This window comes from Temnothorax americanus, unplaced genomic scaffold (assembly GCF_048541705.1).
Source record: "Temnothorax americanus isolate GAGA-0224 unplaced genomic scaffold, ASM4854170v1 Scaffold33, whole genome shotgun sequence".
Classification (NCBI taxonomy): domain Eukaryota; kingdom Metazoa; phylum Arthropoda; class Insecta; order Hymenoptera; family Formicidae; genus Temnothorax; species Temnothorax americanus.
The window spans coordinates 570,987-588,132 of NW_027509475.1; the positions used below are offsets into that span (position 1 = coordinate 570,987).

At 42.3% G+C, this 17,146-nt stretch overlaps 1 protein-coding gene and 1 long non-coding RNA gene across 10 annotated transcripts in view; one reads left to right on the forward strand and one right to left on the reverse strand.

The window, feature by feature from the left end:
• LOC143901273 (uncharacterized) overlaps positions 1-4,934 on the forward strand; it is a 210,700-nt gene extending 205,766 nt beyond the window's left edge. For all 6 annotated transcript variants that reach the window (XR_013258033.1, XR_013258032.1, XR_013258031.1 and 3 more), the window contains one exon: positions 2,068-4,934. This is a non-coding gene — a long non-coding RNA (uncharacterized LOC143901273). The remainder of the gene's footprint in view (positions 1-2,067) is intronic.
• Positions 1-17,146, reverse strand: part of Scgdelta (sarcoglycan delta) — a 305,491-nt gene that overhangs the window by 210,405 nt on the left and 77,940 nt on the right. The gene's annotated exons all lie outside the window — the stretch shown is intronic.

The window sequence follows — 17,146 nt, forward strand, 5'->3', positions numbered from 1 at the left end:
GGTTGCGTTTCTCCAACGAGAGGCACTTATATTCGGAGGAGCATCCGGCGCGCGAGCGATGTCCCGTGCATTATGCATGATACGACGGTGCTTAATGTTCGTCCGAATCGTCTCCCGCTCCGCGTTCCATCAACTCCCCGAGTCCGTCGCGCGATTCCGAATTTTGTCGGGCCGCGGACCACAAAAATGCTAATTGAAGCGTTACCGCAATTACTTTTACAGTTTCTCTCGAAAATCTGTAATTAACTTCCGTCATCCGTCGGAAAGAGGAAAGTTTACCGAGCAATATGGCTGGCTGCGCCTATGGGATTTTAATCGCACACTCAGGTCGCTTCAATGAAATTGGTTTTGCTGATAACATTCTCGACTTCTAATTATATGTGCGAATGAGAGAAATTATTTTATTCTATTTAATTCTGAAAGAATTTAGATATATTATTTATAATCTTCGAAGGCAGATCAACGCGCGTTTATTTTATAAACGCAAAATCTCGCAAAGCAGAAAAATATATACGCGTGTCATATTGCGATTACAGTTGTTATACGAGTGCAATCCCTCGTCGTATCGAAATTCCTTCGGAAAAGTCGTTCGCCATTTGCGCGAAATTGTCACGAAACTGTCACTGCGAAATATATAGGACGGTAGCGGCTTCCTATATGCTCCGCGTAATATCGCGAATCGCCATTGCGAACCATATGCTGGTACCATATATTTTTATCTTGAACGCAAATCGCCGGTTGTCATGGAAATCTACCGCGGCCTGAATATCGATATCAACGCACGTCAACGACGTCGACGAAGTAGAATAGCCGCGTCGATGCCTAAATCGCGATTTAAAATCTTCGTGCGTTTATCAGAAATACGCATCGAAACGCGCGCAGATTACCAACGAAAAATCATTTATCAATATAAAACGCGTATCTCTCTGAAAACTAATGAAACTTAAAGCCTTTTCCCGGATATATCGATTTTGTTAACACACCCGCGACGTTCCTCTTTCTCTCTCTCTCTCTCTCTCTCTCTCTCTCTCTCTCTCTCTCTCTCTCTCTCTCTCTCTCTCTCTCAAGGCAAAACTTGACTCGAAATGACTTGATTTACTTCTGTTCGTTCTGCTATTTCGAGCACGCTTAGAAATTGCAATGTGTCTTGTACCCATTTCGCGACAGTCACGGCTCGATATGTAATAGGAAATGAAGTGTCCGACCGCTCGTATCTCCCTCTATTTCTCTCTCGCGCGACTTGTAAAATTTCAGGATGTCGGGTGGCGAGTAAGTTACACGAGCGGCCCGTGTACGAAACGAACAAATTAATTATTCATGCACGCCCGACGTCCGAACCGGCGCGGCGCAGCGCGCCCGCCACGCCGCGGCCGCCCGCGCCATCGTCGTCGTCGTCGTCGTCGTCGTCGTCATTTCGCAGCGGCAGTGCGCGAATCCGGCGCACCAGCGTTGTTTAGCATGACTATAGCGCGCCGAGTATACCTCTGATACATAAGGAGAACACATTTGCAGCCGCAGACCTACGCCGCGCACCCTTTGTACGAACCGTGTCGACGGACGCGCGGCTTAATGGTTGTAATTAATGCGACACGCGTCCAATCGAAACACCGCGCGTCGACGGACCGTGACAACGTCTCTTTCGGAATCCACCCGATCCCGTTTTCGGCGCGATGAGAGACGTAAGACACGGACACACGGAACACGGAATCTTGTAGCACAACGCTCGACAAGATAGAATCGAGTTCGCCTAATATATATATAAAAGATCGGAGAATTTACAAACCAGAAAATACACGCACTACTCTCTTGTAGCATCCTCTATGCAATCACCATCTTGCATAGAGGATGCTACAAGAGAGTAGTGCGTGTATTTTCTGGTTTGTAAATTCTCCGATCTTTTGTCTGACAAAAATGTCGAGGCGACTTTGTTAGCGAGCTTAATAAGCTCCGACTGATCGCGCGCGGCGGCAAGCATATAAAATAAATTGTATTCCGTCTGCAACGGAAATCGCATTGTACGCAACGTCAAGAATATATATTTACATTTGCATTATTATTACGTTTCAGCAATGGACATGGCTATGGGCACTGCCACAACGTTGAAGACGGCGAAAAAACTCAAACAAGAACTGGGTCAACAACTACGTATGCAAATCCTGCTTTGCATTATTCTCATTTTGCGGTGTCTATTAGCAGGAACTCGCCGAAAGTCCTGCTGCAAATACATAACCAACACTCGAATCAATCTTGATATTTCAAGTTTCTAATTGGGGGAACAAGATAAAATATTTTTATCGGTTAGATATGTAGAAAACTTTTCAGTGACTTAAGAAACCTCGAATCTTTATATAAATTTTACTAAGTATTTAATTTGTTAAGCACTCTACTAACTATTATTGTCAGCAAAGATTCTACAATTTCTCTCTAAAAATAAATCAAATGGATTATTTTTATAAAGAACTATCGTGAACTATTTTAAGACATTTTTTCCTTCAATATTTTCTGACAATAGTTTCGCATAAAATTAAATTGTGTGTATATATAAAAGTAAAAGTAAGAAATGGAAATGGAATATTCGTGGCAGGGATCTGCCGGGCCATCTCGCGTTCTTCATTTTGCCGCGGATTAAACCACGCTCGATATCACGAGATTAAGCGTATGCAGGCGTCCCGGGCTAACTTTACGAGAATCGTTATGGATCAGGTAGGGGACGTGAGCGAGAGTTCCGAAGCGGAAGCGGAAGTTTCGACGTTAAATGTTTTTTTAACTCGGTATTACTTACAGCGTGAGCGCTCGGCCGCGCGCGCCCATCCGCTCGCGCGCATACCGTGGTATATACACGTTAAAAGCGGAAAAGTAATAAAGTCAACTTATAAATATTAAAGTTCCCGGTTGTTTCTGCCGTTTCTTCCGAATACTTAATGTACGCGCGAAATGAGACGCGGTATACCGTCGCGCGCGATTTTATCTCTCCACTTTTTTTTTACGAATGTAACAAATGCTCAAATTTTTTTGCATTCCCCAGAAGCCCGCTCTGGGCGATACGCACTTGCCTTTCATAACAGTATACGAGTAATGCAAATATATATAGGTTTTTTTTTACGTGACAAATTCTGTTACATACAATTGAATGAGAGACAAAGGCCGGTATTCATATAATTCGTTTTTATTTAAGATCATCTTAAACACAGTCTCAATATGTTACAAACCTGAAACCAATAACAGAGCCGTATTAGCATCTTAAGACATTATATACCTAAGTCTTGAAATAAGAACGGACTGGACTATACGAATACACGCCAAAGTTTCAAATGTCAGCAAGGAAAATTTTTATCGCGCAAGTGACATATTTCGATGAATCGGCTCTGCCAGGGCAAACGACGCGGGCCGGTCTGGCGGAATTAACGAGAGCGCCGCTGCCGAGGATCGCTACTCAAGTTTCTCGCGTCCGAAGAACCGCGACGGAGCCCTCACCTTACAAGATCTCATCGATCATCCTCGCGCCAGGATTCCGGAAGTTACGGGGCGCCAGGGGCACGGCTCGCTCCGTTCGGGAATGCCGAACCGTGCAACGCGATACGGCCGGACGCATTTTAAGTAGCGTAACCGTATCGGTGTCCGATCAGAATCGCGTTTCTCGCGGCGCCGTTCTCTCCGTTGCGATCGTCGGACGAGTTCTTTCTCACCGAGTCACGTTTTTATTTCCACGCTCGATGCCAGACGTGCAATTGAATGATCAATAGCGAAATGCTAATTTTACTCTGAAAATCTCTTGGCCGCATCAGGCGGTCTATTATTTTGATTTGTCGACGTTTTTGCAAGTTTCGTAAACTATAATTATTTTCTTCGGTCGCAAAATGTAACCGTAGTCCAGTCACTATGTACAAAAAAACGGATTATAAAAGACATAATTCTGACCCAGGATTTTTCTTTTGGGGGGTGTTGGGGGGCTCAAGAAAAGCTTAATCTCAAGTTTTCGACCTCTGTTTCCCGCTTGCTTTTTTTACGGGAGTAAAAAATGTGAAAAAATGGTTTTCCGCGATAACTCGGTTTCTAATAAAGTTACAAGGTCGAATCGGAGCTCATTTTAAAGCTTTTTTTACGCTCTACAAATTATGTCGTATGACATTTTTACGTATGATCGATTGTTTTCGAGACATCGAACGAGAAAGGGAAATAAAAAAGTATGAGAGAGATATATTTAGTTTTTTCTTTTTACTCATTATTGTCGTCCGAACTTGCAAAAATGCTTCAAATAAAACTTGTAGAGCGTAAAAAAACCTACAATTTTTATTTGTTATTTATTTTATTTCGTTGAAAATTACGCCTTGTAGAGCGCCTCAAAGTGGAGAGTCGTCGTCATCGCGTTAGCGGCGCGTTGGTTACGTCGATACGCGGCACCGAACGCTTTCGCTAAGATTTCCGACTTCATTGACGCAAATAAGTAACATAATAGGTGTTTTTTATAGGATTTTTCTCGCTCTACAAGTTACGTTCAGTGATATTTTGGCGTACGATCGATAGTTTTCGAGATATCGAAAGAGAAAAGGAAAAATTGAACATTTTTGTTCGTTTTTTTCTATTTTATCGTTTTTCGCACACGAATCTGTATAAACGCTTCAAATAAAACTTGCACAGCAATAAAATTCGTAAAATGTTCTTATTTATTACTTTAATTTCGTTGAAAATTCCATATCGCACTACGCCTCAAAGTTGCAAATAAATCTTGCAAAGCCTGAAATTATTGTAGCTATTTTGAAACCGTCAAGTTTTCTTAATTACACTTACCGTTTCATTGAAGAATACATGAAAGCGTGCAGTTTTATATCTAAGTGACAATATTTGTGAAGTAAGTTTATAAGAAAGAAATACTTTATCGCTGACGCGATGGCGACGACTCTCCACTTTGAGGCGCTCTACAAGGCGTAATTTTCAACGAAATGAAATGAATAACAAATAAAAATTGTAGGTTTTTTACGCTCTACAAGTTTCATTTGAAGCATTTTTGCAATTTTGGACGACAATAATGAGTAAAAAGAAAAAACTAAATATCTCTCATACTTTTTTATTTCCCTTTCTCGTTCGATGTCTCGAAAACAATCGATCATACGTAAAAATGTCATACGACATAATTTGTAGAGCGTAAAAAAAACTTTAAAATGAGCTCCGATTAGGCCTTGAAACTTTAATAGAAACCGAATTATCGCGGAAAAACCATTTTTCACATTTTTTACTCCCGTAAAAAAAGCAAGCGGGAAACAAAGGTCGAAAACTTGAGATTAAGCTTTTCTTGATCCCCCCAACACCCCCAAAAAGAAAAATCCTGGGTCAGAATTATGTCTTTTTTAAATGTACATAGTGACTGGACTACGGAGGCAAAACGCAAGCGAGATTACTGAAGCAGTTGGTCTTTCAGTAACCACAAATCTATAGTTTTTAGTATATATTTTCATTATAATGTCTATTTTAATAAAAAATAATAAATATACTAATATGTATTTCCACGCAAGAAAAATCCTCATCATCTCTACAACACAAGAAATTTGTAGTTTTTTAAGAAAGTTTGTAGGCTTTTTTTCACATGTATAATATGAGAATGAATCAATATAATTGTTTCCACTCTATTTCTATAATTTATATTTGTACAGCAATAGAGAACATACAATCAAATACACCATTTCTTGTACATTTGGTCTGTGGCAAATCGACGACCTCTTAAGACATCTTTAAGTGGACCAAGTAGATAGTAACTCGAGGGAGCGAGACTTGAACTATATGCAGAATATTCCAATACCTCGAAACCTAGTTTCTGAAGCGTTTGAACGGCATGGACAGCGGTATATGGTAGAAGCGGTGCATAGGTATATGACCGAGAGACAAACCAAAAATATTTTTTACGGGTATATATGTACAACAAGCTTGTGGAACGCTGGAACAACCGCATTGAAAAGCAAGGGAACTATGTTGAAAAATAATGGATACCCTCTCTACAGTTGCCTTATTAAATTATAGAAATAGAATATGGATAATTATTGACTCACTCTCGTATTTTTTAGTAACTATAATATTTGAGAATTTCATGTCTGACTTTTTCACAATACGTACTTTTCTTCAGATGAATTTCTCAGTTATACAGCTGCTGCAATCCGCTGACCGTAAATCGTACTGCTGACTCGCGTCTGACCAGATCCGACTTCTTTCACTTCAGCCCGCGCAGGAAGCCGCAGGATTGATCTTCAACGTTCTACCATTCTATATCGTATTCCGATGCGATTTCGATATTCGGTAAACAATGGAAGCCTAGCGCCAGAGACCGCTAAGTATGATTTCTATCCGTATCTATCCGACGAAGGAGTAGATAGGTGCTCGAGGAGCAGAGATGAGAACACAGCGGTGGTGCGTTAGCAGCGAAAGCAGCGGGAGGCATCGGAGAGAATCCCTCTTATCCTCGCACTTGCACTGTTTCCATTACGAATCCGGTAGCGAGGACTACCTAACTGAGGAAATTCATCCGAGCGAAAAGAAGAGAGCAGCCCCACAGCTTGACCGCGGCACAGACCGATCGATTAGTAGAATAAAACTTCGACGAGTCGCGGATGTGATGTGAGAGTCATCACGCAAATGTAAGATTCTCGCGGCAGTTGTGCCAGCGAATAAAACTTCCTCATTTCTATATAACAGTGGCAGATTTTTTCAATTAATTTCGATTATTTCTTAATGAAAATTAATGATCAATAATCGAGTTATAAGCGATTGAAGAAAAATTGCTTTTGACTGAATTTTGAAAAATCAAATAAATAACAAAAACCATATTCTTCAATTAATTTAAAGTGAAGTTGAAAAGAATTTTAATTTTAATTCTAATTTTAATTATAGGCGCACTTGCAAAAATATATGATACTCAAAATTGGAAAGCTGCAATACCGACCTTTATCTGCATTTTCGCTAAGGAAAAATTGACTCTCGATTTGATCAAAATCCGTTATTAAAAGGATGGCGTTATTCGGTGGTTTTGAAATTCCTTGTACACAATCATGTACTTTTGGAAATAATGCCATTCCATAAATTTAGTCTTTCACATCTATTGTCTAACGAGAACAGCACGATGAAAACTTAACTTCCGCGCAATATTAATTGCGCTATTGATAATTGGAAAATTCAATTTGGAAAATGCAATTATAATATATGAGCCGTACGTTTAATTTGGTTGCTAAAGTATTTATGTTAATTGGCAATCACTGCGCGAAGTCCGCGCGTCGATGAGATTTAGATATGTATCGATAATAATATAGAAAAAGGAGGGTGAGGTAATAATTGTCGCCAATAATAACTACTGCATATACTACTACATATATACTACAACTACTGCATTTTAAGATCGTCATGTAAAGTTAAACGAGGACGATCGTTCGTCGCCATAGATGGGAATGTTCCGCGCGAATTTTCGACGGAACGATACTGGGACAAGAAAATGTTTCGAGTGGCAAGAGGGAAACGTAGACAGAGCACGTCAAAGAGTTATTGGTAATTGCGCCGGCCTTCTCGGACCATTGCCCTTGATAGCTTCATACTTTACGAAATCGAATGGGAGACCGCATTCGTGTGTAGGTGTGTGTGTGTGTGTACGTGTGTGTATATGTATGTATGTATATGTCTGGCTCCTCTTATATACTGCCTCACTAAAATCTTGGCCTGAACAATAGATAATAGAAGGAATACCGTCGTGGCTGGCACAGAGAAGGATCGTCCGCGCGGCGCGCGCCACGATATTTAGGTAGCTATATAGCCAATCGTCTTCGCTCTCCAGACGTACCATTTATAAATTACTCTCGAATGCCTGAGGACCGTCTCGGATTATCGGCGCATACAGTGTCGCCGCGATGAAAAACGGCTCGTCGCGTCATACTAAAATACACAGGATGTTACAAAGAAGGACTATAGAAACTCGTAATACTCGTTTTAAGTTCCATCGCAGTTTGAGAAACTTTCTTCGATCGTTTTCGTCTGCGAATTTGTTTCCTTTTCCCTGTCACGACAGATCACAGTTCTCGCTTTCGCATTGTTTGCACTCCCGTTGTTCGATGACGCGATTAAACACGGCAACGAAATAGTACGGCGGTGTTCCATTTCGTCCGACAGCCCGCGCTGCTGCAATTGCTGGAACGGAACGGAATTTTTTCCGACCGGAAGGAAAACATGGGACCGTCGCATAGTCTTCCTTGTTGTCTCGCATCTCGGGTCCCAACGGCGATGTGCACGTGAATCCATATACAGTAAATAATTAGTGAGCCACGCGGGTTTCGAGTCGGCAGTTAAGCAGGTCGGTAGGTTACGTAGCAGTTTTAAGCGACGACGATGACAACGACGACGACGACGACGACAAGGACGAGGACGATAGGTATATAGGAATAAGACGAGAGAGCAGAGCGCAGTGTGTACCGAGAGTAAGAACCTCGGGGCCCCGCGCGCTTCCCTCTCAGTAAGTAGATGCTTGTCAGCGGAAACTTAATTAAATATCCAAAGTGGATGCCGGAATTACTACAATTAGTATGACGGCTCTCCTAACCCGTCCGTTATTACCCAGCTAGTCCCGTCCGACCCGTTCGTCCGTATTACTACTTAATGTCTAATAAACGTCGCGCCAACTCGTCAAGTCGTATGTTATTTCTACTTTTTTCCCCCCTCCATCTCCTTTCTCTCTCGCCGCTTCTTCGCTTCACGTCGGTCGCGACGACGACGCGTCGGAATTTCGGTTGAATATCGCGCCGCGGAGGATGAGCGGACACAGTGAAACTTGGCTAATAGTCGTCATCGCGGCCATTCCCGGCTTTCACGGCCGCCAATATCCCGGCCGATAACTGCCCGTTTAACAAGCAGCTGAAAAAAGGAAGAAGAACGGTGGGGAAAGCGATGATAGTCGGATATTCAGGAACGTGGAAACTCTGACAAGCTCCAGCGCGGCGGAAGAACAATGTCTCGCTCAATTAAATCGGTAATTTAAAAAAACGCGCCGGGATCTAAAATATCAGTTTCATATAAAGAATTCGCATTTCAATTTCAGTTTCATAAAAGTTATCGTTTCAAGAATGTGCGAACGAACAATTCTCTTTCACGATCGTCACGATTGCGCTACAATCGTTAACAATGCATTGTAAAATTGAAATTACAATTTGTGTAATGCCGTCTCTCTGTGATCGAATAATGATTGGCCAGATAAATGTATTCACTGGAAAATCGAGTTTATCGAACGTCGAAATAAATTCATAAAGTGCGATGGAAAATGCTGATATAAATATTCATAATAATTCGCGTTTAATCCGATGCATATATAGCAATCCATTTCGAGCCTTCGCACAAAACGATCATTAGTATCACTTAGCGGTAAATAAAGGCGTATATCGCGGTTACCGTAATCCGCCGACTTGCAATAACACGGAGCAATAATTTCATAAAAATGCAACAACGAAATCAATGCATTGTTTCGCGATATTTTGAACTTTGAATACTAATATACGCATACGCTGAAAGTTTAAAATTTAATCTCGAGGTGTTTTTTCTATCAAAATCTCGAAGAGGAAGAAGGGAAACCGGACGGTTTTTGTTTCGTCCGTGAATTTTTTCCTGCAGTCGATTTAATTGCGAGGAGAGAATTGCCGAGACACGCAGAGGAAAGAACGAGTTGCAGAAGTCGTTTATTATCGACGAGCGAACGACGACGCGCCGAAACGCTCCCGAAAGGTGATATTGATAAACGGCCAGAATTTTGTCCCGGCCGTATGCTAATCGATCATTGATGTCTCCACGCTTCGCGTAATTCGTTCCTTGATTTAAATAAACTTACGTGTCCGCATCGACCGACAATTCCAGAGTCTTGCGCGAGGACCTAACTTATTTCCGACCTGACCGGCTGGCCGAGTGAAAAGTGTTCGGCGATTTGGCACGTTCGCCTGCCAATAAATCCTGCTCAAAACATCGATGTAATTCGGATTAGGTTTTCGCACCCCACATCTCACCCGGACGATTTTCGAACCGGAGGCCAGTTCGGGCTTAATTCTCGGAACGGTCGTGTCCCGTGGTGGGCATTCGAACCGTTCATTAAAAAATTTTCAAACAATTTAATCAAATGAAAATTCAAACATCGCTCCAAAGCAGAAGTTCTAAAAAAAAACCTTTCAAATTTCTCAAAATCATGAATCTCTTGAATCTCTAACTAATTTTCCCTTGAAATGAAGCTTGAATATTTGTATAATGTTAGAACTCTTAAAAATGAAATGTTCAATGTCTGTGTCTATCTTTATTTAGTTTCTAAATTATTTTTAAAAAGAGTAGAAAATTTATAGAGAAGAAATATTAAAAAATATATGCAATTTTTAATATATTTAAAACTTTCAAAATATTTATTCAACAATTTTTTTTATTTCTCAAATAAGACTTGAAATAATTTAGAATTTTTTAAGCGATTTGAAGTATTTCGAGTTCATATCACTACCTGCATCTCAAAGAAATAGATATGTGTATACATACATATACGCATACGCCAATAAAATTGTTAATATCAAATTATTTTTATATAAATCTATAATGATGAGTCAAATGTATAATAAGAAGAAGAAAATATCTAGAAAGTAGATAAAACGAACAAATAGTCATAAACGGAGAAATGGAGACGATCAAGCGGGTGACGAGAATAACGAGAAATATGATACGCGATGGAGTATGTGCAACCAGTATCTATTTGACGACGTATAGGGTGGATGGGAGAAACGGTTTACAACAGAATATTGTCCCGTGTAATCCGCTCTCCAATATTTCATCAACTTTTCTATTCCTTTTTTTTCCGCGTGGCTTTCTTCGGCAAGGACAAACGTAGCGCCGTCTCTTTCTTACTGTACGAAATGTGTAAAGATGTTTTCTTTTTTCTCCTCTTCAATTTATTTTATATATATATAGCGGAAAATAATTGAACTCAATCCGATTACTGATACAGTGTTAATAATAGCAAATGCGTATTTTACAAACAATTGCCGTGGTTTTATTTCTCTTCAAATAATACGGCATTGCCTCCTCGGGATGTCTTCAAGACAGTTCTCGATGTAAATTATTCCCTTCGGGGAAAAAAAAAAAGAATGTCAAATGTGAGAATTTTCTTTACTAACACCTAAAAATCTTGATTCGAGTTCGAGTCTCTTTCCCTCTTTTGTCATGTCTTATCAGTACTTAAAATCTAGCGCTAACAAAAACCTCATGTAATATGCAAAGGACCAAGAGGGAAACTTAGGCGTGACGGTGTGTTTTCATTACCTCCATCTCGGAACGCAGCCGCGCGCGGTAAGAAATTAAAAAATTTACTACAATCCGCCGCGAGCTATCGCGCGGAAGTCGAGCCACCTCCGGCTGATGGGTGGAGAGAGAGAGAGAGCACGAAAACCGGGGCGGGAGAAAAAAAATTCGCCGCGTAATTCTGACATTCGCGCGGCATAAATGTTACATCTCGCCCGGCAAAGTGACTTGGCATCCTGAAAACGCGTTCTCGCGACGACGGGACGGCGTATTTAAGCGACTCGTCGCTGTAAAACGAACGGTTATGTTGCAATCGAACGCGATATATACACAGGCAAAACTAAATTTCAAAAAAGCTCACGCACGATGAGCTAATTGTGTCAACTCGCGTCCATGTTTTTTCCACGCGCGTCCGTAACAAGGTTCGGCTAATTAATGGAGGGTCGCGAGGTAATTGCCTATTAGTCGAGATCAATGCTAAATTGGCGCTTTAAATTAAACGTCACGGTAAAAGGCGAGTAAATCGATCGCGACATCCGTGTGACAGCTGAAGATTATGTTATATTAAGAGATCTGTATTCTCGGTGCCACGCGCGCGCGCGAATAGCGCTAAACTCTGTTGCTCGTAATCCAATCCCATTTAACTTAATTAAAAATGCTATTCAATATCGCATTTTTTATTTGCACACTCGATAGACGCGTAATTAAAAAACCGCGAAAGCAGCGAGGCCGAAATAGACGAGAACGGTGAAAAATCCGCGGGTAATTGCTGATTGCGCGGTGCCGGAGATATTGTCATAGTTTCCGTGTATTAGAGTGATCTACCGTAAAACGTCCGGCCCGCGACCAGATATTAAACGTCGCTATTAGTCGAGGTAATGAATTTTAAGGGAGATGAGCGGCCGTACCCATGCAGCCACTCTCCCTCCCTCTCGCCCTCCTTCCTCTCTCGCACGTTCCGGGTACTCGACGTAAAGGATTGCCCCCGCGAAATTATTTCCTTTATAAATCAGAGGCCATACGTTTCGGGGTCATTTCACCTTATCCCGCCCCGTGCAGACGCCCCTTATTCCGCCGTTCTCTCTCTCTCTCTCTCTCACACTCGTCTCCATGCACCACGCCGACAAGAGGGAAGAAAATGGTTGAGGTTTATTAACGATATCTTCATGGATGGAAAATTTTCCATCTTTAAGAAAGCTAAAAGCTCGAGAGAGGAAATAGGAATCGCTTCTTTCTCCAATAAATTGCTCAGAAACCTGGTCGCAGCAACGTGGCTTAACGCTGTTCTAAATTAATCGGATATCTTTTTTTTCTGGCCATGTTCTATAGATGAGAGATCGATAGAAAAGAATGCCGCGAGTCCTCAAATCGCGGTCGCAATGTTGAAACTTGCTCCTCATCAAATAATGGAACGGTTCCTAATTTCCGAGAGTGAGCTTATACCATAATGTACCGTTGATACTTCGACCTTGGCACCAGGCGGCAAGCAGCGAGTGTCGCGAGGGAGATGGGACAAGGAAAAGACACAGGCGAACCGGCGGTAGGAGAGATCGGCTTGATTTGGTACCGGAATGGGACGCTGGTGGGGATGTAGTAATTTGTCGACTCGGGGAAGGCTGGTTCCGAGCTGATAACAGGGGGTGGTCCATTCTCCCCTGATTCGACCTCGCGTTACTACGCGATCCTACGACCGATCCTCCCGCGCCCGCCGACGACGACCTCCGTGTGTGTCTGCGGTCCCGCGCACGGGGTACGCCGAGAATCCGGGATAAGGCTGCTCTCTCGCGAGCCACGTGGAGAAGACGCCCGGTGAAGAGACGTCTGGCGAAATGTGTAAGACAGCGGCGGTAAAAGGCGGGAGAGAAAGAGGGGCTCGCGCAAAGGGAAAAGAAGAGTCGCAGACAGGATTTTCCATAATCGGGTATATTCCCCGGGCGTTTACGAGCGGCGATAACCTCGGGAAGCCACTTTCTCCGCGACTCCGCTTTTTATTAAACCCCCGTTCGCAGCGCGCGCGCGCCCATAGGAATTATCTCATCGTCGTTTGACTATAACTCTATACTAAATCCGGCGCGTATACTATTCAAGTCGCGGCACGAGAAAAGTATATATTTGTGTAAAGTTCGTAGTTTACTTTCGGTCGTAAAAACACGTCATCGATAAGACTTCTGATGTTTACGCTGATCGAATTTGGACCATAACTAATTTCTCAGAAGGAATACAATCGCAGATACTGTGAAATTGCAAAATTGCGGAATATTAATTAACATCATTTCCGATGAGATAGACAACGGTATATATAATTATTTCAATCACGAACTACATTACGGAAGTCATCTTAATTCGAGAAGAATGTACTCGGGCCGAGTTGAGATTCTTGGGCCTGCTGATTGGTTCTGGCAAACAAAGTTAGCCGCCTAATCTTGTTTCCCCCGTGCTCCGACTGGTTCTCAAATTCATTCTGCCAGACTGTATGCGCGCGTATTGGTGTGTACGTGTGTGAAGCGAGTCCTGTACACGGACGGGCGTTTCCCAATCAGTTTAGCATTAGCGCGGAAAAGTTCTAATTACTCCGTGTGCGCGGCGAATAACCATTAGTTTTGCGTTTAAAAATTTTTTCACGCCCGCTCTCCGCTCGACGGAATTTCAATGTGTATATGTACCTACCCGCACGTATACCGTACGAGCGACAAAATAATTACGCGTAACCCGATTATATCGTTGAAGTTTGTGTGCTCGTTCGGATATTTAGCGCGTAACGTTGCCTGCGCGATGATTTAAAGATTTTTGCCTCGTTTCGTGAGAACGTTTCTCATATTTCGAGCGGGCGATCCGTTTCCGGCATTTCCGGTATTTCCCATATCGAATTGATAAAGCGCGAGATAAATTCTCAGTGGCTAAGATTCTGCATGTGACGTAAATAACGCACCTTTTATATCAAGCGGCAATTTTACGATCGTCACGAATAAATAACGAAAATGATTTTAAAAGTGTCATACGTTGTGCGATCTAAAGTATTATAGCATCAATTAGCGTAATGTCTATAATAAATGCAATAATTAGCGCTTTTATTTCAAGACAACGCTGAAAAATTTATAATTGCTATTTTTATCGTTAAAAGTTATATCAGCTAAAAACCAGAAAAAATCCTCTCGTTCTTGCTATTCGTGCTTTTCGGAGAAAGCATTAGATAGAGACGTCAAATTAATCAGGCTTTCTCAATAGTCTGACTCCGAGATATCTCGTAAGACGCGACGAAACATCTCCAAGACACTCGACGGGGGGCCGTTCGCGAAGAAGGCGCCGGCTGATTATCGCTCTCCGGTCTGAAATAGCAGGCAACGAGTCTGCAATATGCCTGACGTATGAGCGCGAATTAAATTAAAGTTTGCCGGCAGCGCGCAGGGGAAACAGGCCGCGGCACCTTGTTTCAAAGCCGTGCGTTAACTGAAAGTCCAAAGTAATCTCACGTACATACCTATCCCTATCCCATCGTGTAGCTCGTGCCGCGCTTTAAACGTTGCGGCGCGGCGGCGCGGAAAAGCATTATCCGCGATTTTTCCCGTAACAGAGAGCAATTCCACTCCGCAATTAATTGCCGCCGCCGTTCCAAACGCGCGTCCGTTTCAAACTGCGTCCCGCGCTTTAACGGCATTTTGATCGTATCTTATTATTTTATACGTATATAAGCGGCAGAGAAATCATATACTCGGATTGTGCACACCTCCAGTTATATCTCCAACGAGCAAATATAGCCCGTAAGCGACATTGAAGCGGCAATGTGCAATTCAAAATTTCACATTGCGTTTGCGTTCTTTTGTGATGGAATCTTTTGACGAAGTAACAGATAAAGCGTTAGTTAATAAGAGTTAAAACGCCAGCGTCTCGTTTTCAAATGCGTTTAAATTTAATCCCCCAAATTAAATTTAAAGTTAAATAGCAACATTTTATTTTCAAGAAGTCATGCGAGTATATATGAAATTACGCTAGGCTCTCTCTCTCTCTCTCTCTCTCTCTCTCTCTCTCTCTCTCTCTCGTGTGGGGTAGAGGGTAGTTTTTATAAAATTTATCAGTATACAAATTCACAACGGGTTTTCCCAACTTTATTAGCCTCGCCGTCGCCGGCACCGATGAATATTTGAATTACGCCACGGGGCATATACATTTATAAGCTCATGACATTACGGGATTTCTAATCAGAATTTATATTTCGAAAACATGAAACTTGCATTTCCGGCCAATGCGTAATTATTCCCCCGTCCGCGCGCGCGGCAGAAAACACGTGTAATTTTCCGCCGAGTTTCTCGCGCGCTATCATTGTCACGCCGACTAACTTTACACACGTCGACGACCCGCTGTCAGAGCGGCGAGGTATCAGACGGTCTGATGATATCCGACGCTGCTTAGACATTCGCTGCTCAAATATTCCCGGGATTTCCGCACGACTCGGGTCGGCTGACGTCCTCACCTCTAACCAGGGTGTGCACGCGACCCACGCACACGCTTCCAACGTATATGCTTCCGGCGAAACGCGAAACAGTCGCATCCCGTCGCAATCCCGTCCATCAATGGGGTTCCTAATGACCTTTTTTGCATGCCTACGTTTCGTCATGCCTCTGCAAGATCAAATTGATTCCTTTGTACGACAAATATTTATTCATGGACATATTACTACGTTGCCAATTGCGTGAAATTAATATCGTCCGCGTTGCGATGTCAATTAAGTGTCACTAATTTAAGTAAGTGCTATCGTCGCGGTCGTATATTAGAAGAAACAATTTTAAAAATCGGAGAATCAACAAGAGGAGAAACAATAGGACTGTGAGAGACGAACGATAACGGTGCGTTAATGTTAAGAAATAACACTAAAAAGAGAGACGTTTTGTTCGCATTTTAATATTACGACAATATATCCGCGGAACGAGTTTCAAGCGTCATTAATGAACACCATTGTCCGCGGCGGCGCCAGAATGTGCGCGTATACGCATTCTCCTGACTGTCAACTCACTTCCTGCGGGCGCGGCAGAGAGCTTTTTAGCGAACTGTCAAACTCCGCCGAACCACGAATTACTCATTCCAACGCGTCCAATGTATTCCAGTGTACTCTCGCGCGGAGTGCAGCGCGGATCAAAGATCCCGGAATTCCGCGAGGACAGATTCGAAATATCGATCCTGAACCACAAAGTGTCGAGAGATCGTCGACCGATCGAGCGACCGATCCGATAGACTCGCGTTTAACAACATGGTAATGCTGATTAATCTCCGCTAGCAGGCTTTGTCGAGGATATTTTGCGAAAATGCCGAAAAATGCAGTTTCGTCGATCTCGATAACGATATTCCCGTGCGTATTTGCGTTTATTTCTCGCAAACGCAGAAATAAAATTTTATAAAACTCGAATAATTAATTTATTATAGATTAACTTAATTTAAATTTGTCAAATATAACCCACATTTTCATATTCGCACATTTGCGAGCAAAAGATCTGAATAAATTACGATGCTTGAGAAAAACTTTTTCATTATTCCTACGTTAATTTTCTACGCTAAATGCATTTTTCAGAGATCAAATGTTTTATTCAAAATTTCGATTCAGTTAACGCGAGCGATTCGAATTTAAAATACAGCGGCGATAAGTAATTATTTTCACCCAATTGTCTCTCCTTCGCCGAATGCGAGATGCACCCGACCGGAAAACTGGCGACAGCTGAGACAACGGAAATAAGATAACGACCACGGCGCCGCGCCGGGGTACCTTGTCCCGTCGCGGCGTCGTTAGGTCAACGTACCATAGTGCGAAACGTTAGTGTGTGCTCCTCCTCGCATAAGTTATATACGTAATTACGTACGTAACTTATTGTTTGCGCAA